This window comes from Manis javanica, chromosome 8 (assembly GCF_040802235.1).
Source record: "Manis javanica isolate MJ-LG chromosome 8, MJ_LKY, whole genome shotgun sequence".
NCBI classification, from domain to species: Eukaryota; Metazoa; Chordata; class Mammalia; order Pholidota; family Manidae; genus Manis; species Manis javanica.
Genome location: NC_133163.1, coordinates 48121478 through 48140279, shown reverse-complemented (window position 1 = coordinate 48140279; position 18802 = coordinate 48121478).

The window sequence follows — 18802 nt, the reverse complement described above, 5'->3', positions numbered from 1 at the left end:
CCTGTCTGTAAACAGAACCCTATTGGATAGCGGGAGAGAGAGCCAGGCTCTCATTGGCCACAAGCCCCGTCCTTCTCCTCTCCGCCGCAGGCCACAACGGGTTTAGCAGAGGATCCTGAAGCTGACGGGAGTCTTCGCTCCCGGCTGCATGATTTCGGGAGGGGGCCTGCGTGCGGAGGCGAGGGGACCGGGAAGGAGGAATTAGGCGGATGACTCATCCCTCTTCCCGCTTCCTTCCGACCTCCGGTGCAGTCACCCAGGAGCCGGAGGCGTGAGAAACCCCTCCCCGAAGCGAGTAGGCTGGCGGAGGGGGCTGGTGCTTCTCGCCGACTGCCTGCGTTTGGCTGCCAGCTCTGGTCTCCGCGCCGCCCTGCCCCCGGAGAGTGCTGCGCGGTTCCGGGGACCCCCCTTCTCCTTCCGCTGCTGGCAGCCTTGGCAGGCACCTCACCCAGGCCCAGGTTTCCGTACGGCAGCTGGGCTTTTGTCCCCCTCCACGAGCCCGCCCAGGCCGGCCCTGGCGCTCCTCCACCCCGGGAGTCTGAAGGCGCCGAGCGTGAGCGCTGGCAAGACTCTCTTCGCTTCTTTCACCCTCAGGCCCTGGTGTCCAGACGGGGATTAATAATACCGGCTTCCTAGTGTCGCCGTGAGACTTAAACTAGATAACCGATGTAAAGGCTTCGTGCGTTAAAATCTGCGTCCCCTCCATTTCCCGCTTTAAATCAGGCCGGGGCCCGAAGCGTTCTAAGTATGGCATGGGGAGAACGTTCCCCTATTCCCCTTCACTCTCCCTGCCTCCCAAAGCTGGTCTCAACAGCTGGCTGATAATTCACAAGGCCAGCAGGACCTTGGGTTCCGCTGAGGCAGGAATGGGTTGCCCATTTCTGAGTACCCAGGGTTTAGTAACTTGCTCCAAATGAATTACTGGGTCACTGTGGAGTCTCAATGGTTGAATCTAAACGGCATACTTCAATGTCACGTGGCCGGAGCATTTACCACAGCTTCAGAATGGTGGGTTCTTTGTGTTTCCTCCGGTGAAGTGCGTGGGGGTGATGTGATGGTGGGGGCGGAGGGATCGGGGAAGACCAGTGTTAGTCCTCCTATGCTAGGTATCTTAATTCTCGCTCGCCGCAAACACTGCTAGAGAAGGAGACTCCATCCGGTCCTGCCCTTTGCTTGCAGAACTGTTGATACGATGATGAAGGTGCAAAAAGAAAGGAAGGAAGGGAGAAAGGAAAGAAAAATCTTGAAGTGATGTAGTGACATTCTGAAGTAACAACTTATTTGAGATAGTACATGGCAACCTTTTACTGAGTGATTCATTAAATAAATGACAAAACTCTAAGAAATCTTCCAATTTTACATCTTCAAAAAATATAACGATTATATGCAGGTACATTTATAATTTAAAACCACTTTACTGCTCAGAAAAAAAAAAGAGCTTTCTATAATAGTGTCCTTGGAGAAGTAATCCAATAAACTAGGTTATTTTTCCAACACCTTTTCTGTTGCGATGAAAACAACACGATCACAAGTGTTGGAAAAGAGTTCTCATTGTCATTTAAAGTGATGCTAATCACAAATGCTAAGTGATTTTTATTTAATCTGGCTTTTAACTAGCTGAGAACAGAGCATCCGAAAGCATATTATCTGTTTACAAAGAATTACTTCATGTGGGTTTGGAACATTATCTGTATCTGCAAGGAACATCTAATTTATGCGTCCCAAGAGATTCTGCTAATAAGAAGTAGTCACTTATTAAGAAACTGAGAAAGGAGTGTCAGTGCCACTCATAATTTACAATATTTTCTATGACTATTGTATGAATTTTGCTGAAAGTCACAGTAGTCTTGGGCCAGGGCTTTGGACATTTCAAGATAAGCAGCTGTTAGACTTTCTATAAGTTTGAATTTTGCTTATTACAGTATACCATCTGCTATAGGTTGAATGTTTGTGTCTCCTCAAAATTTGTGTCTTGAAATCCTAATCCCCAAAGTGGTGATATTAGGAGGTGAGGGCTTTGGGCAGTGATTAAGTCATGAGGGCAGAGCCTTTGAGAATGGGATTAGTGCCCTTATAAAAGTGGCCCAAGAAAGCAGCCTTGTCCCTTCCACAATGTGAGGTTACCATGAGAACACCACTGTCTCTGACCCTTCCCAGATACCAAATCTGCTGGTACCTTGATCTTACACTTCCCACCCTCCAGAGCTGTAAGAAATAAATTTCCATTGTTTATGAGCTACAGAGCCTATTTTGTTTTAGTAGCCTGAACCGACAAAGATACCATCTAAGTGGTCTGTTTATTAGCAGAAAACACGTTTAGTTCAAAATAAAGGATCGTCTTACAGAATGTGTTATAATACAGTTTGCTTCACAGAGACTCAACAGAATACAGATTTATAATATAGCCAATATACCAAGAATTAATCTGTTATCAAATATGTTGAGATGATTTAATTGTTTGATCTATTTGGTCAGAAATTAGGTAAATCAACCGCAGGAGAGCTTGTAAAATAAATTCCATTTGTTGAGTGTGCTAGGCGCGATGGGTTTATTTATTTACATGCATTACCTAGTTCAATCTTTGCAATAATAAAATGTGGGTACAATCATCCCCAATTTAAAGATGAGTAACTTGAGGATAAGCAAAGTACTCAAGGTCAAATATTGAACCCAGGACGTGTAAGTTGTTTGTTTCTCTGTTCATTCATTCATTCTACAAACGCTGAGTTCTACTCTCTGTCAGGCTGTGTGTGTGACAAATACCAAAAATAATCTTTGTTAGCTTCTGTGCTATCCTGCTTACTTTCCCTGAGAGTTTATTGTTTTTGTTGAATTTGTTTTTCTAAAATATGTTTGTAAACCTTTGAAGATTTCTCCCTTGTGTTGCACTGTTTGGCCATAATGTACTTTAAAGTCCCCCAGTGAGTTGTATTAAAGGGAGATAAAAATATGAATGTAATTGATGTTATAGAACAACTATAGAGCATATCTTTTCTCTTCCAGCTGGTGTCAGCCATGCCCTGAAGCACAAGGATTGATAGCTTTGCCATTTCATCATTCCTGAATTGAATGCAGATGTTCTCATTTGTGGACAGTGGCTGATTATCCCCTGAAACTTACTGTTCATCCAAATGATGTTCTTTAGCAATGAAATGAGCAAATTTAAAATATACTAGTAGTTTTTCCATTTTTTAAAAAGATGAAAGTTTTCCAATGAAAAATTTAGGTGTTTTCCATTTACTTCTGACTTCATTGTTTAATTATTAACACATAATCTCTTTGATTCTAAGGAATGAAGTCAGAAGAAAGAGTACCCTTCCCACATTCTCTCTTAGATCCATCAATCCTTAGTTGTAAGGGGGAAAATCAGTGAAAAGAGCTGATTATAGGCTCAGTAATTTTAAGATTCTCTGACACATAGATAAAACTAGTCTGTATTTACTTTGTGATTAAAGATACTGCTGAATGTGGTTTGTAAAAATTGCATTATTTGAAAACTGTTGGGGGTAATTCTCTATTTCAGAAGAAAATCTGAGGGAGCTTCTTTTTATGTGGTAATTTAGCTCCTTAATATTTAATTTTACACTTGAAATGTTTTTGCCACTCTTTAATAACTTCTGTATTTATTTACTGTTGATAATCTTTTGTCTTTTTAATTGTACAATTATTATAGTAAATTAAGAGTGTTTTGCCCACTTAGTACTACTGGAAGTATTCAAGTACTGCAGTATTCCTAACTATAAATAATATATTACTAATGCTTTGGGAAGGGCAGACAGGAGAATCTGGGAAGCTGGAGGTTTAATAACTCTTGCATAAGGTAAGAGAGTTGGAGGATAAATCCAAGAGACCTAGCTTGTGAATAATAGGAACTCCCAAAGGCTGAAAAGGCATAGGTGAAGGAAAAATTGTAATTCAAAAAATAATTTTGCTGAGTCTAAGAAAAATATGAGTTTACAGATGGAAAGGATTTTAGAATTATAGATGACATTGATGAGAAAAGACTTAGGCATATAGAGATATAATTCTTGAACTCCAGCAAAAAAAGAACATATTGTAAGCCTCAGACAGAAAGAACAACTTAATGCTAAAGAAAAACAATCAGGTTAGCATTGGAGTTCTTTCTTGAAGGCATGACAAATATGAAATAAGTAAAAAAAAAAAGGCATCCTAAGTATTTTATAGCCAGCCAAGAGATCACTTGATTGTCAGGTTAAAGAAAGATACTTGTAAGAATTTGGGGAACATAGCACTTACATATTCCATCTGAGACAAATACTTGAGATTTATTTAATAAATTGAGGATTTTTTTAATAAACAAATAATTTTTTATAATTTTAATTTTTTTATATATATAAAATTTTATATATAAATTTTTATAATTTTATAATTTTAATAAACAAATAATAAATAAATTTATTTAATAAACTTGAGGATTAATTTAATAAATTAATCCTCACAGAGTCTTCAAGATGGTCAAGGAGCTAGAAGGAAAGTACAAATGTATCCTGAGGCCCTGATATTATGGGGCAGAGAGAAGAAATGCAAAACAAAAGGTGAGAAACAGAATATTCTGGTTGGAGGAATTACTTAACATCTTTTCTTTTTCACATAATACTCAACAGAACTCACAATTAACAAATACTGGGAGAATACTATAAAATTCTATGACAACAAATCTTAAAGGAAATGGATACTTCCATGGCAAAATGTATGTCAACCAAATTAATACCTCAAATCCAGCATCAATCTGGCATCAGCTTTCTTTTCTGGCATTTGACTAAGTATTCTCAAAACTGGATATCTCTGGTATTTTTATGAAAACTTAATTTTTGGCTTTCTGTCAATATGTCAAGGTGGGCTTTTTTTCTTATATTAAATTGAGTTCTTGAATTAATGGGTCTTATGTAAGTTTAAGTCATAATTTGGTCCTTGTAAAGAGCACTAGGTAGGCCTTTTACTAATAATACTCCAATGGTTAAGGAAGCAAAGGGATTTAGAAAGAACATTTTTTTTACCAGTCAGTTCATTTACCATGTAAAATTGCTGTAAACGATAATGTGTATAGTTTTCTGTTCAAATATTTAATTGTAAACTTCTTAATACTGTTATGTGTCTATTGCTTTTGCATGGAATGACATTGCAAAAAGAAAAAGAAAAGAACCTTTAAAAAATGCTTAATGGTACTCAAAGTAGAAAGCTTGAAAAGACTAATTTCCAAAAAAAAGATTGAAAAGGTGATTTCAGATTTATCATTAAAAAGGACAGGATAGTGGCAGAGATGAGTTCCAGTTAACTTTTTAAGAACAAGTAATTCAGGTTTTCAAAATAACCTAAATTAAACAAAAATATAGAATGTCCCCCAGTCCACTTTATAAAACTATCATAACTTTAATAACAAAATATGATAATATAGTTAACAAACTATGCAATAAAAAAACCCCATAGGACAAAAGCACCTACGTAATAGATGCTCAAGGGCTAAAAGGATATTAGCAAATAGATTTCAGACTTGTATCAAAAGATTAATGAACTATGACCATGTAGGGAGTCTAAGTATGGCTGAGTGTCAGGAAAATTATCAACACAATTTATTACATGAAAAATTAAACGAGCAGAATTCCCTCTTCTGGTCGTATGGGAATAATCCTCCTTCCATAAATGACTAAAAAAGCAGGGTTAACCATAGGAAACAACTATTGTCAGACACTGGAATACAGGAGTGTGGGATGGTAATTCCTGAGAGAAGAAGAGATGAGCCCTGCCTCAAGCCAGATGGTAATTTCTAGACTTTGGCACAGAGAGGAGGAACCCAAACAAAGCCCACCGATCTCCTTGTGTTGAGGAGACAGACTGAATTTTGGGATGGTCAAGGAAGCTAGAATTTGCAGAGGAAAGAGCTAGGCAGAGAAAAGAGTTTCAGTTATCTGCATGGAGACTTGCTTGAGTCTTTGAGTGAACACAGCATGTACACGTGTATGGTGAACCTCCACCAGATTCACAACAGCAACTTCTGAGGAAAGAGCAATTACTGGAATTGTAATACAAACAATTCTCAAAGCACACACAGGACCAGAAATTATTCATATTCCCTTTACAAAACTATCCCAAATTAGGAGGACTCATTCGAATATACAAAAATCAATTGTATCTCTACACACTAGTAATGCACAATTAGCAACTGATATTAAAAACTATACTATTTACAACAGCATCAAAAAACATGAAATTGGATTAACAAAATATGTGCAAGATCTATACACTGACAACCATAAAACAATCCAGAGAGAAATTAAAGGTGACTTTAATAAATGGTGAGATATGCTATGTTCATAGATTGGGAGACCCTATATTGTTAATACAGCAATTTCCCCCAAATTGATCTATAGATTCAATGCAATTCCAATCAAAATTTTCAGAAGGCTTTTTTTGGAGGGAGGGTAGAAATTTACAAGCTGATTTTAAAATCTACTTGAAGATACAGAGAAACTAGAACAGCCAAGTGTTTTGGAAAAGATCCTACTTGAAAGATTTATACTAATAAAATAAAATGTTCTTTCTAAATCCCTTTGCTTCCTTAACTATTGGAGTATTATTAGTAAAAGGCCTACCTAGTGCTCTTTACAAGGACCAAATTATGACTTAAACTTGCATAAGACCCATTAATTTAAGAACTCAATTTAATATCTTTGACCATTCAGTGTTCTGTATAAGAAAAAAAGCCCACCTTGACATATTGACAGAAGGCCAAAAATTAAGTTTTCATAAAAATACCAGAGGTATCCAGTTCTGAGAATACTTAGTCAAATGCCAGAAAAGAAAACTGATGCCAGATTGATGCTGGATTTGAGGTATTAATTTGGTTGACATACATTTTGCCATGGAACTATCCATTTCCTTTAAGATTTGTTGTCATAGAATTTTACATAGTATTCTCCCAATATTTGTTAATTGTGAGTTCTGTTGAGGATTATGTGAAAAAGAAAAGATGTTAAGTAATTCCTCCAACCAGAATATTCTGTTTCTCACCTTTCCTTTCCCATTTCTTCTCTCTGCCCTATAATATCAGGGCCTCGGGATATATTTTTACTTTCCCACTAGCTCCTTGATTTAAGACTTGCTATAAAGCCACAGTAAATAACATGTTGTGTGTGTGGCTTAAAAATAGACATACAAAACAATGAAGCAGAAAGAATCTAGAAATAGTCTCACATATCTATGGTGAATTAATTGTAGGTAAAGATTAAGTAAGCTGCATGGAAACATCTATTAAAATCAAACACAAATATTTAATAAAGTTAAGAAGTTCAACTCACCATTTCCATTACTAGGAAACAATGTTATGAAAGCATCAATATATAAGAATACTCGGAGAAAGATGTTCAAATTGTCCCCAAAGTAGAAAAAACCCCAAAACATTCACTGACAGTGTAATGGGTAAATAAATTATCTTGTATCCATAGTGTAGAATATGATGAAGCCATTACAAAAGAATGAATTGGTAGCATTTGATTTGGAGGGAGTTCCATCAAGTATTGCTGATTTAGAAAAGGAAAACATATGGAGATGTACACAAGATGAGCTCGTTTTTAGTAGGTTGACGATGATCCCTCCTCAAAACACCTCTACGTAAATATGATTCCTTATGATTATATGAACATTTAGAAACTTGTTAAAACATTTATGCCAAGTTGTAAACCATGGTTACCTGGGGATGTCATGGAATGGATTAAAGGTGAAGATGAAGGGAGAATGTGCAAGTCATTACAAATATACCAATTACACTTCCCAGCATATAGGATAACCCACTTATGTAATTATACCTTTATACTATGTTATTTTACTTTTTATAACAAGCATGTGTTATAAATGTATTATAATTTGAAAAACATCTATTAAATAATTTTTAGAGGAACTCTGAACTAATTTTTGAAGAAGTATGGGCACTTCTACTTGGGATTCAGTTTGTCCTAATCTTCATCATCATATTCCAGAGTTTGGAAGCATCTCTTATGCTTCTGATCTTATATTTTGAAATTCTACTTTACATATGTTAGTGCAGTGTTAACCTATATTTATTGCAACACTATTTACAATAGCCAAGATATGGAAGCAACCTAAGTGTCCATCAACAGATGAATGGATAAAGAAGAGGTGGTACATATACCCAATGGAATACTATTCAGCCATAAGAAGAAACCAAATCCTATCATTTACAACAACATGGTCAGAGCTAGAGGATACTATGCTCAGTGAAATAAGCCAGGAGGAGAAAGACAAGTACCAAATGATTTCCTTCATCTGTGGAGTATAACAACAAAGCAAAACTGCAAGGACAATACAGCAGCAGACTCACAGACACCAAGAAAGGACTAGCAGGTACCAAAGGGGAGGGGTGGGGGACAGTGGGTGGGGAGGGAGGGAGAAGGGGATTGAGGGGTATTATGTTTGGTACACATCGTGTGTGGGGTGCTCATGGGGAAGACAGTGTAGCACAGAGAAGACAAGTAGTGACTCTTTGGCATCTTACTACACTGATGGACAGTGACTTCAATGGGGTATGCAGGGGACTTGATAATATGGGTGAATGTAGTAACCACAATGTTTTTCATGTGAAACTTTCAGAAGACATACAATCAATGACACCGTATCAATGACACCTTAATAAAAATAAATTTAAAAAAATATTCTCTGGAGCTATCTTGCTGGTAAATTTCTCTGTATTCTGAGTTTTCAAATGTTTTTTCTCTTCCTTTAAGAAGAAGATAGTTTACTAGAAAATTAATTTACTGGTAGAATCCTTTTTCTTTAGGGGTTCAGTAAACATTGACCCAGGCTCTTCTCTAATGTTTAGGTTTCAAAGTAAGAAGTCATGCACACCACAGTTTATTTTATATTTAGCTGTTAGTACTTTTGGTAATGCTAGAAGATAATGAATATAAGAATTCTATTAGGATTTTGAAACTGGAAAACTGAAAGACTTCAGGACATTACTTGGGGGAATAAGCAGAAAGGGCATGAAGTGTACTAGAAGGCCAAATTAGCCAATATGCTTATATGGGAACTAATTTCAAGGAACATATCTGAGTGGTAGATATTACCAGTGCTTAACAATATCTAGGTATCTTTTCCTTCACGGGCATATGGGAGACTATGCATCTTAACCCTTTTTGTTAGTTGGGACTTTGTGACAAATTCAGCTAAGGAAATGTCTGCACAATTGACATGTTTTACTTCCAGGCTGAATCAGTTAAAATCTCTGGCACACTGTTACGGAAAACATGCTGAGACTTTTTTGACCTGTAAGATCAAAGCTGTCTGGATCACTGAATCAACCCTTGGGAAATAGCTGTCAGAATTGTTGATACACTATTTGAAGAACAACTGAGAAGAAATATGTTAAGTTAAATCAGGGATTTGAGGATTTGCTTGTTACTGTAACGTAGCATGGCCTAATACAGTAGTAAGGAGTGACTGAATGGAACAAACACACAGGGATAAGTCATGAGTTGGCTCCTGAGACAAAGTAGCTAGGTAGCTTCTTAATGGCTGACTCATTAGAGTGCCCATTAAGCCTGGCATTATTTTAGTTCATAGGCCCAAGAATATATTGGTATCTTTACAATAAACTTAACTTTTCTTGGTTAGTTTAAGTGTGCCTTTTTTCCTTGCACTCAAAACACTAAATTAAAATTATTCAGTCAGTCACACTGTAATCACATATTCAGACTTCCATTGTAGCAGATTATATTGGTGCTCTGTCCATTTTTCATTGGCGTGTACCTCTTCATTCTGAGAGCTGCTTAGCGCAAAAACCTGTGAGATTTTGAGGAATTTTTCTAGCGGAGGGAGCATGCTTTGCCAAGACACAGGGCCAAAAAGAAGTGCTGGAACCGCTGTGGAAAGCAGTGTGGAGGTTCCTCAAAAAACTAAAAACAAATACCATTTGACCCAGTAATTCCACTCCTAGGAATTTACCCAAAAAAAACAAGATTCCAGATTCAAAAAGATATATGCATCCCTATGTTTATCACCACACTGTTTGCAATAGCCAACATAAGGAAGCAACCTAAGTGTCCATCAATAGATGAATGGATAAAGAAAATATGTATACACAATGGGATATTATTCAGCCATAAAAAGAAAAGAAATCCTGCCATTTGCAACAACATGGGTGGATCTTAGAGCATATTATGCTCAGTGAAACAAGCCAGGTGGAGAAAGACAAATACTGTATGATTTTACTTATTTGTGGGATATAAAAACAAAGCAAAAGAGAAGGAACAAAACAGCATTAGACTCATAGACACTGAAAAGTGATTAGTGGTTACCAAGGGGGAGGGAAGTGTTGAACAACTGCGATGTACATTTGATAGAGTCTTTTTTTTTGAATTCCTGGAGAGTTGATGCTCCTGAAAGCAGCCCCAACAAATAATGCTTGGTAGCTGAACATTTTGGTGGATAAATACCCAAGTTCCTAACATCTCTTGGTTAATTTTGAGGCATCTTCCTCATCATCTCCCAGAATTGCCCAGTGGGATCAGTTCAAGTTGCCCAAAGTGGTTTGATAACTCACCCTTTATTGGTTATCTTCTTGTCTTTTCTTTACTTCCTTAAATGTTTCCTAGGATCATCCCTCCAAATAAAATACTTAAACATTTTTTTTGAAAGTTTTGTCTCTTACTTAATGATAAGATTGAACTGGTAAGAAAACTTTTTTTTTTAATATTTTGGAATGGATATTTATTCCAATTATTTAGAATTCAACTTTGCATAAAGTGTGAAACACTTCCTATTTTTCTATTTGATTTGTACTTCTTTAAAAATTAAGGTATCATTGATATCAGATTTCTCGTGAACAACACTGTAGTTTCAACATTCATCCATATTACCAAATCCTCACCCTCAACCCCATTGCAGTCACTATCTATCAGCATAGTAAAATGCTATAGAGTCATTACTTGTCTTCTCCATGCTGTACTGTCTTCCTTGTGACCTACTTATATTGTGATTGCTAATTATGGTGTCCCTTAATCCCCTTCTCCCTCCCTTTTCACTCACCCTCCCTAACCCTTTCTTTTGGTAACCACTAGTTTTTTCTTGGAGTCTGAGTTGCAGCTGTTTTGTTTCTTCAGTTTTGCTTCTTTGTTATACTCCATAAATGAGGGGAATGATTTGGAACTTGTCTTTCTCTGCCTGGTTTATTTCACTGACCATAGTACCATCTAGCTCCATCCATGTTGTTGCAAAGGGTAAGATTTCTTTTGATGACTGAATAATATTCCATTGTGCATATGTACAGTACATCTTTTTTATCCATTCATCTATTGATGGACACTTAGGTTGCTTCCATATCTTAGCTATTGTAAATACTGCTGCAATAAACATAGGGGTGTATATGTCTTTTTGAATCTGGTATCTTCTTTTCTTTGGGTAAATTCCTAGGAGTGGAATTCCTGGGTCAAATGGTATTTCTATTTTTAGTTTTTTGAGGAACCTCCATATTGCTTTCCACAATGGTTGAACTAGCTTACATTCCCACCAGCAGTGTAGGAGGCTTTCCTTTTCTCTGCATCCTTGCCAGCTTACTGCTGCTGGGAAGGAATGGCTAGGTGTCAACTGTGTACACTGGGGCCAAGCTCAGAAGGAAGATTATGTTGGCTTTATATTTTGGCATTATGTACCTGTTGGGTTCAACTGCAGCTTTACTTCCATTTATTGATAAAAGCTTGGGGAGAGCCTTAAAATATGCAGTGGATGCTAATGTGCTCACTTCTAAAAAATCCCAGAACCCAGAGGTCCAAAGTGGGTCTGTCCCTGCATCCTGTTGGTATGCAGGGCAATATGACATACTTATATAGACTGTGTAGAATGCCTCATGGGTAAATAGGTTTGAGTTATCGATTTAATAAAACTTTTTGTAAAACTGTAGGGTAGGAGAAATGGTATTAGTTTTAGTGATATCTTCCCTCCCCATGTTAGATGTGCTGATTGGTAGAGAAATCATTTATACTAAAAATAACTTAAAATGTGTCAAAATTCAGAATGTTTATTTGAAATTTAATGTGCCTGACATGAAAACATAATTATCAGATATCTGTTCTACAAAACAAGACATTTACCTGAGAACCTACATATAAGAGACTTTCTCAGAAAATTAACTAGAAACAAGCTGCTTCTTTGTAGTAATGGTTTTGTAAGCTATTTGTTTAATCATAATCACTCATAATTCTATACATTAATTTCATTTGTTGGTGCAGACTCTTCTTTCCTCTTTTATTGCTGGATGGACTTTGCTTATATTTTCCCACAATTCTTGTCTACATTTTGGAGGCCAAGGCTACACCTGTATCTTCTGATTCCACCTATATGGTGGAAGGGAGTGAAGCCACTGGTGCAGTGTGATCTAGTATTGAGTATTTTTTGAGTATCTACTATGTAAAGACAAGTGATGGTACAGAAGTACATCCAATCAGAATTCCAGTGTAGTAGGGGTACTCCTACTTTACAAAGTGCTAAGTGCCAGGGACCATGCAGGCACTGTGCTAATTATGTATGCATCCCATTTAATCTTCACAACCCTGGGAGGTAGACATTATCTCCATTTATGGTTGAGAAAACTGCATTTGAGAGTTATCTGTCTGAGGTTTCACAATTACTAAATGGAAGAGTTGAGATGCTAACATAAGTTTGACTGACCTCAAAACTTCTTGTTATCAGTCTTCCAGGGCTGCCATAATAAATACCACAGACTGGGTGACTTTAACCTCAGAAATTCCTCACACTTATGGATGCTGAAGGTCAAGATCAAAGTGTCAGTAGGTTTGGCTTCTTCTAAGGCCTCTGTCCTTGGTTTACAGATGCTGTCTTCTCCCTTTATCCTCACATGACCTTCCCTTTGTGACAGTCTGTGTCTTAGTCTCTTCTTCTTATAAAAATATCAGTCATACTGGTTAAGGCCGACTCCAAAGACATCATTTAACTATAATTATTTTTTTAGAGATCATAGCTCCAAATATAGTCACATTCTGAGTTACTGGAGGTTAGGACTTCATCATATGAATTTTGGGGGGATAAAACTCAGCCCACAAGTATTTTTTTTTAGATTTTATTTTTAACTTTTTATTGAGGTGCATACACAATAAAATGAATACATCTTGAGTGTACAGCTTGATGAATTATGACATGGGCATATATTCAAGTGACCATCACCCAGATCAAGATATCAAACTTTCTCACTAATTTTTTCTCCTTCATCTATTCCACCCATCCCCCTCACCATGGCAACCACCAGTCTGTTCTCTGAGTCTATTTCTATTTTGTTTGTTCTTTTGTTTGAATCCACATGTAAGTGAAATCATATGGTATTTGTCTTTCTCTCTCTTACTTCACTTGGCATAATACCTTCTAGGTCTACCCATATTGACACAAATGGCAAAAATTTGTTTATTTTTTAGCATCCCATAAGTCTTTAAGCCAGAAAATTCTGTGTATTGCCTGCAAGAGGAAATATTAAACACTAGATATTTCTACTCTGGTAGGAATTAACTTTTCCCCAACCAATTTCCTGCAAGAAGATTTTGATGATGAAACTGATGGAAAAAGCTGGGGTGCTGGGATGTTTATGAAACAAAGAAAAGCCATGAAAAATAGGAATAAGAGAGGAAGTTTGGGAATGCTAGAAAGCTGGCATCTCCTAATTTTCTACTTAGGGGAGGATCTGACTTACAGAAGTAAATTAAATACATGACTCATTTTCCATTTTTACTTCTATAGTTCATCTTTCTAGCTTTGACACATTTTTGAAAGTGTCATTGCTATCCATTCGAGCTGGCAGGCTGTTCAGCTTTTAGAAAGGCTCTTTAGTAATCTCATTATCACTTCTAAAATAGTACAAAAAATATCTGCTAATTAAAAAAATAAGTTATTAGAATTATAGCACTCTGTTGATATTGACTAGAATCCAGAAATTGTTAGGTGTTTGGAATATTTAATAGGAATTTAAAGGAAGCCAGTCATGAGGGATGACTTTTTCTGGCTAACTCCAGTTTCCTTTTGATCAGTTTTATGTAATAGAATATATTGGAGAGTCAATTAGAGCACCACTCACACACTGCCTTCCAATAGTCCTGATTTCTACAACCACTTGGGAGCCAAACCTGATGGGAGAAGCCAGGACCTTCCGCTCTACCCTCATCTCTGAAAAGCAGGTTCTCGCATTACTTACTCTTCTCCCACACTAGTGAGTTTGTCTACGGATGTATACTGCTGGGTTCACCACTTGTCCAGAGGCAAAATTAACTGCCAATTTACTTTTGGACACCAAGTTCAATGTTAATAATCCTGCTTGGCAGCCTGTTAAGAGCTTCCTGGATCAGGAAGGCCTAATAGGTTTCAGTTTGCATACCAACTCCAAGTGATTGATTGGTAGTGGTGACTGGCAAGGAGAGGGTGGTGTTCTTTGAAGGTTGTGAGGCCATTTCTTTTTTAAAGAAAGAGTGGTATAATCAACTAGTGGGGTCTACCATGGGAAAGGGATTAGTGGCACAAGTGTAAATTATTTTTCTTCATTAATAAATCCAGAGTTACAATTTGTTGAGAGCTTACCTTGTGCCAGGCACTAAGCTCAGCCCGGTATGTTGATTATTTCAGTGAATCTGACAACTCTGCAGGATGGGTGCTACATATCTTCTTTGTAAGGATAAAGAAACTTAGGCACAGTGGGACTAAATAAGTAGCCCAAGATCACCCAGCTACGAAGAGCCAGAGCAGGAATTTGAACCCTGGCAGTCATGACATAGACTCCTTGAAACAATACACCAAGTGTGTGGATTAGGATTTGGGCTGAGGCAGTCATAGACAGAGCTACCATGCTCCAATAACCATGAGATTTCAGGGCACCACAAAGGACCAGGGAGCCCCACTTCCTCAGAGGTAGCCTCAAGGCAGCCTTTCTGGCATGCAGATAGCAGGTGAAAGTGGAGGTGGGGTTTGAGGGAAGGGGAACCTGTCATCCTATAGTTAAGTCCATGCATATCTAACAAGCACCTGTGTTGTGAAGAGCATTTGGGGGTGCAGCAGAGTTCCCTGCCCTCAAACAGCTTATGGCCAAGTTGAGAGAGATAGGAAATAAACATAAACAAATAAGATATCTTCAAGCCCATATCAGTGCTGTGGAGATGCTTAACCAGGGTTACTAGCTGGGACTGAGCAGGAGGCTACGGTAGCCAGGAATGAAAGCATCTTGGGGAAGGATCTGAAATATGGAAGAGAGGCAATGATGGGAAATTTAGGGAGAAGCCCCCCCAGACAAATAGAGCAGCAATACAAAGACTCTGACATATAAGGAACTTGTCATGCTTAAAGGACAAAGGCCCAGTTATTTGCCATTACCTTTTCAAGACTGAAGACATGGCCATATTACACTGATTTTCTGGGGTTCTCCACACAAAACCACTTGGTGAGGGAGATAGAGGCAAGTGAGTTGCTCTCTTTTCTCCCTTCCACCCTTTAAAATGTGTTATGTCAATAAATCAGTGAGGGGTCACACATGCCAAAACATTTAGCTTTGGGAAGAACTGAATTAATTTCCTTGGGGAAGAATGAATTACAGCATGTCTTGTAGAAAGTGTATTATTGATAATATAATGGCCACACATTGATCAAACTAGTAGTAGAGAGAATACTTTTATTAACACAATTTATTGAGTTTATCTTTGTGGAGAATAAATTAGAAAATTCAAGAAAAGGGGGTTATTTTCACTAGTTCTGTTACACTAATTACATATTTCCTACAAAGCGGGCTCACCTTGTTCTAACCACATAATCCTTGGAACTGCTGTAGTGGGATGGACACCTCCGGTTAAGGGATTTGGTGAAATAACAGGGCTTTTTTTTTTTAGTCTTTTCCCATATTGACTTGAGGTTGATTTACATTAGTTAATGTGTTGTTTTAAAGTAAAAGAATGTACATATATTTCATAATAGGATAGCTATTGGCTAAGAGCCTGAAATTACTTCTGCAAAACAGCTTAACCAAGCTCCTCTTGAGACGAAACCTCTAGGAATGCTATCCTACATTGTAGGATTATCCTATATTGTAGCATTGCCATCCTACATCCTTATGGTTTTTTAAGAAGTATTTATCAGACCCTAACTATGTACCTAGCTATATACTCCAATTCTATGCCAAATTCTATGGAAGATAAATTGCAAGCAGGGAAATTGTTTCTATCCTTGAGCAACTTGCATTTAGTTGGGGAACAGTTAGTGAAATATTTGAAGAGCAAGGATGAAAGCTAGAGCAATTCAGAAAACATGACAGTAACTAAGACTGGTACATGTTAGTTCATAGATCATCTTTACATACTTTTGTTTCACCCTCCTTTTGGTCTTTGGAGATAGTTATTGATATTATGCCCATTTGACAGATGAGGAAACTGAAGCTTAGAAAGGTTAAATACTCAAGACAAGTAGTAAAGGACAGAGGCAGGACACTAGCAGTTAAGATCATGGGTGCTGGGGTCAGACAGATTGAGTTTTTAATTTCAGCTACAACTCTTAATTAGTTTACTCCATCTAAGCCACAGTTTCCCTGTTTATAAGGATAATGATGGTATTCACTTCCTACAGGTGTTGTTTTAGCGAAAGGCATTGAAGATGCTTAGGGCTGGAACCACAGTATGCACTTGATGAATGTAGCCTTTGCTATGAGGATGTAGAAGAACCAGGATTGAATCCCAGCATCTCTAGCTTCTCAATAGAAGGCCCTACATGTAGTATGGAATCCAGTGTTTTTCTGCTTACATTCAAAACATGGCCCAGCCAACTACTTACACGGGTGACCATGGGCAAGTTACTTAATTTCTCTGTGTCTCTGTTTCCTTACTGGTAAAATGGGGAAAATATGGTGGCTACCTCATAGGATGATGTGAAGATAAAATGATTTATTATACATACAGCATTTAGAACAGTGCTTGGCACACAGTTAGCTCCCTAAAGGAATTCCCCATAAAGGTTGAAAGATGGAAGAGGGGTGAGTTTATCTAGGAAAGCTTCTTCATACAGCACTTGGTGCTTTCATCCTGATGGAATAAGTTTCAGCAAGAACAGAAGGGCACATCCTGCTGATCATTCACCTCCTACATTTGAGAGAAGCCTGGTGATTAGACCGCAAACCTACCACCACCATCTCTTGCGCATCTGTCAAAACTGCAGGGGCTCCTGAGCAACACATGAAAAGTCTGATTTGCAATAAGTCTTTTTCCCCAAATACATCTGTCTGCACTTGAAGGTGGCAACACACATTTGAGAATGTGCAATCCTGCAGAGAGGGTATGACCTTGTCAGCTCGTTATGTCACCAGGCTTGATGTCTGCACATTGTTGTCATCACAGAGCTGCCTGTAAGTGCCAAGCTTCATTTTTTCCCTCTCAAGTGAATTGGAAAGTTCTTTAATAGGAAAGGGAAGCTTTACTAAGCTCCAGATATAATTAAAAGCCACAGCCCTTGACTTTGTAAACTGGAAGGTTTGGTCTCTGCACTGTAAGCTATGTTTGGCTCCATGGCCCTAAGGCCTTTCCCTTTGGACTAATCTTCTCCCCTCACTTTTCATTCCCTTTGTCCCCTTAAAAGGCCCATCTAATGGGGATGGGAGTAACATCAGCTTTATTTGCCACTCTGAAAGTATTTGTCAAATTCAGTTACTGTTTGTCATATATCTATTGGGTGCTTACACACATGACCTTGTTTAGTCCTCAAACAATCCCCTGAGGATTTGAACAAATGCCTCTACAATAACAGAGCCAGGACTTTAAACCACGATGCTGGCAAACAGCTTGCCTCCTTTGCCTGGAAGTCATGAAAGTTTTGGGTTTTGTGCTAGGAAATTGTAGTTTAATTGTATTACTTACATTTTGGGGATCTAAATAAGGGTCAAATTTAAGCAAGTTATAGATTAAATTAAAAAGCTGAAGAAATAATCCTAGTTTCAAAAATTAAATTAGATGAATGTTGATGACTCCTATAAATGTCACTCAAGTAAATTTTATTAAAATCTGACTGGGTAAGAAGAAAAAAAAAACAGGTGGATCACTGGCCTTGGAGCCTGAACCATGTGGGAGCAAATTCTGAAGCTATATGTGGCATTAGGCAAGTTATCTCATTTATTAAAAAGCCTTACTTTCCTCATCTCTGAAGCAGAGATGATAATACCTAAATTAAAGAGTGATTATGTGGACCACATAGGCTAACATATGTAAAGTACTGGACTTATGGTTACTTCTAAATTAATTTGTATTTCCCTCTCTTTGAATCACACTTCTCTTTAGTGGTTATAGGAGGAGACCTTTTTCAACAACTCGAAGACCCACAACATAAATATGATTTTATTATAAAAGAAATAACAGTCTTTTGCAATGACCTACCCAGACAGGTAAGAAAAAGCTACTTTAAAAAAATGAAAACAAATGAGATTAGTGAGGCAAAAAATACATATAGTTTCTTAATCATAGCATTCTGCCATTGAGTAGGAGTGATTTTTGGCTACCATTTTAGCCTTTTCAATTAATATTTTTTGGAAAACATTGCTAAATAGCAAAAAGATTAAATTCAATTAATAGAATTTTCAGCTTCTTAGAGGAATACCCATTGATAAAAAGGTTAATTACTAGAAGAAGTGAGTACATTTTATGCAATTACCTTAGAATATGCAGGTTGGACTTAGAGAAAGCAATTTGAACTTAGGTCATTTATACCAGAGGGTTCCAGTTTCCTGTGTATCTGGTGGTACTCAGGGCTAAGG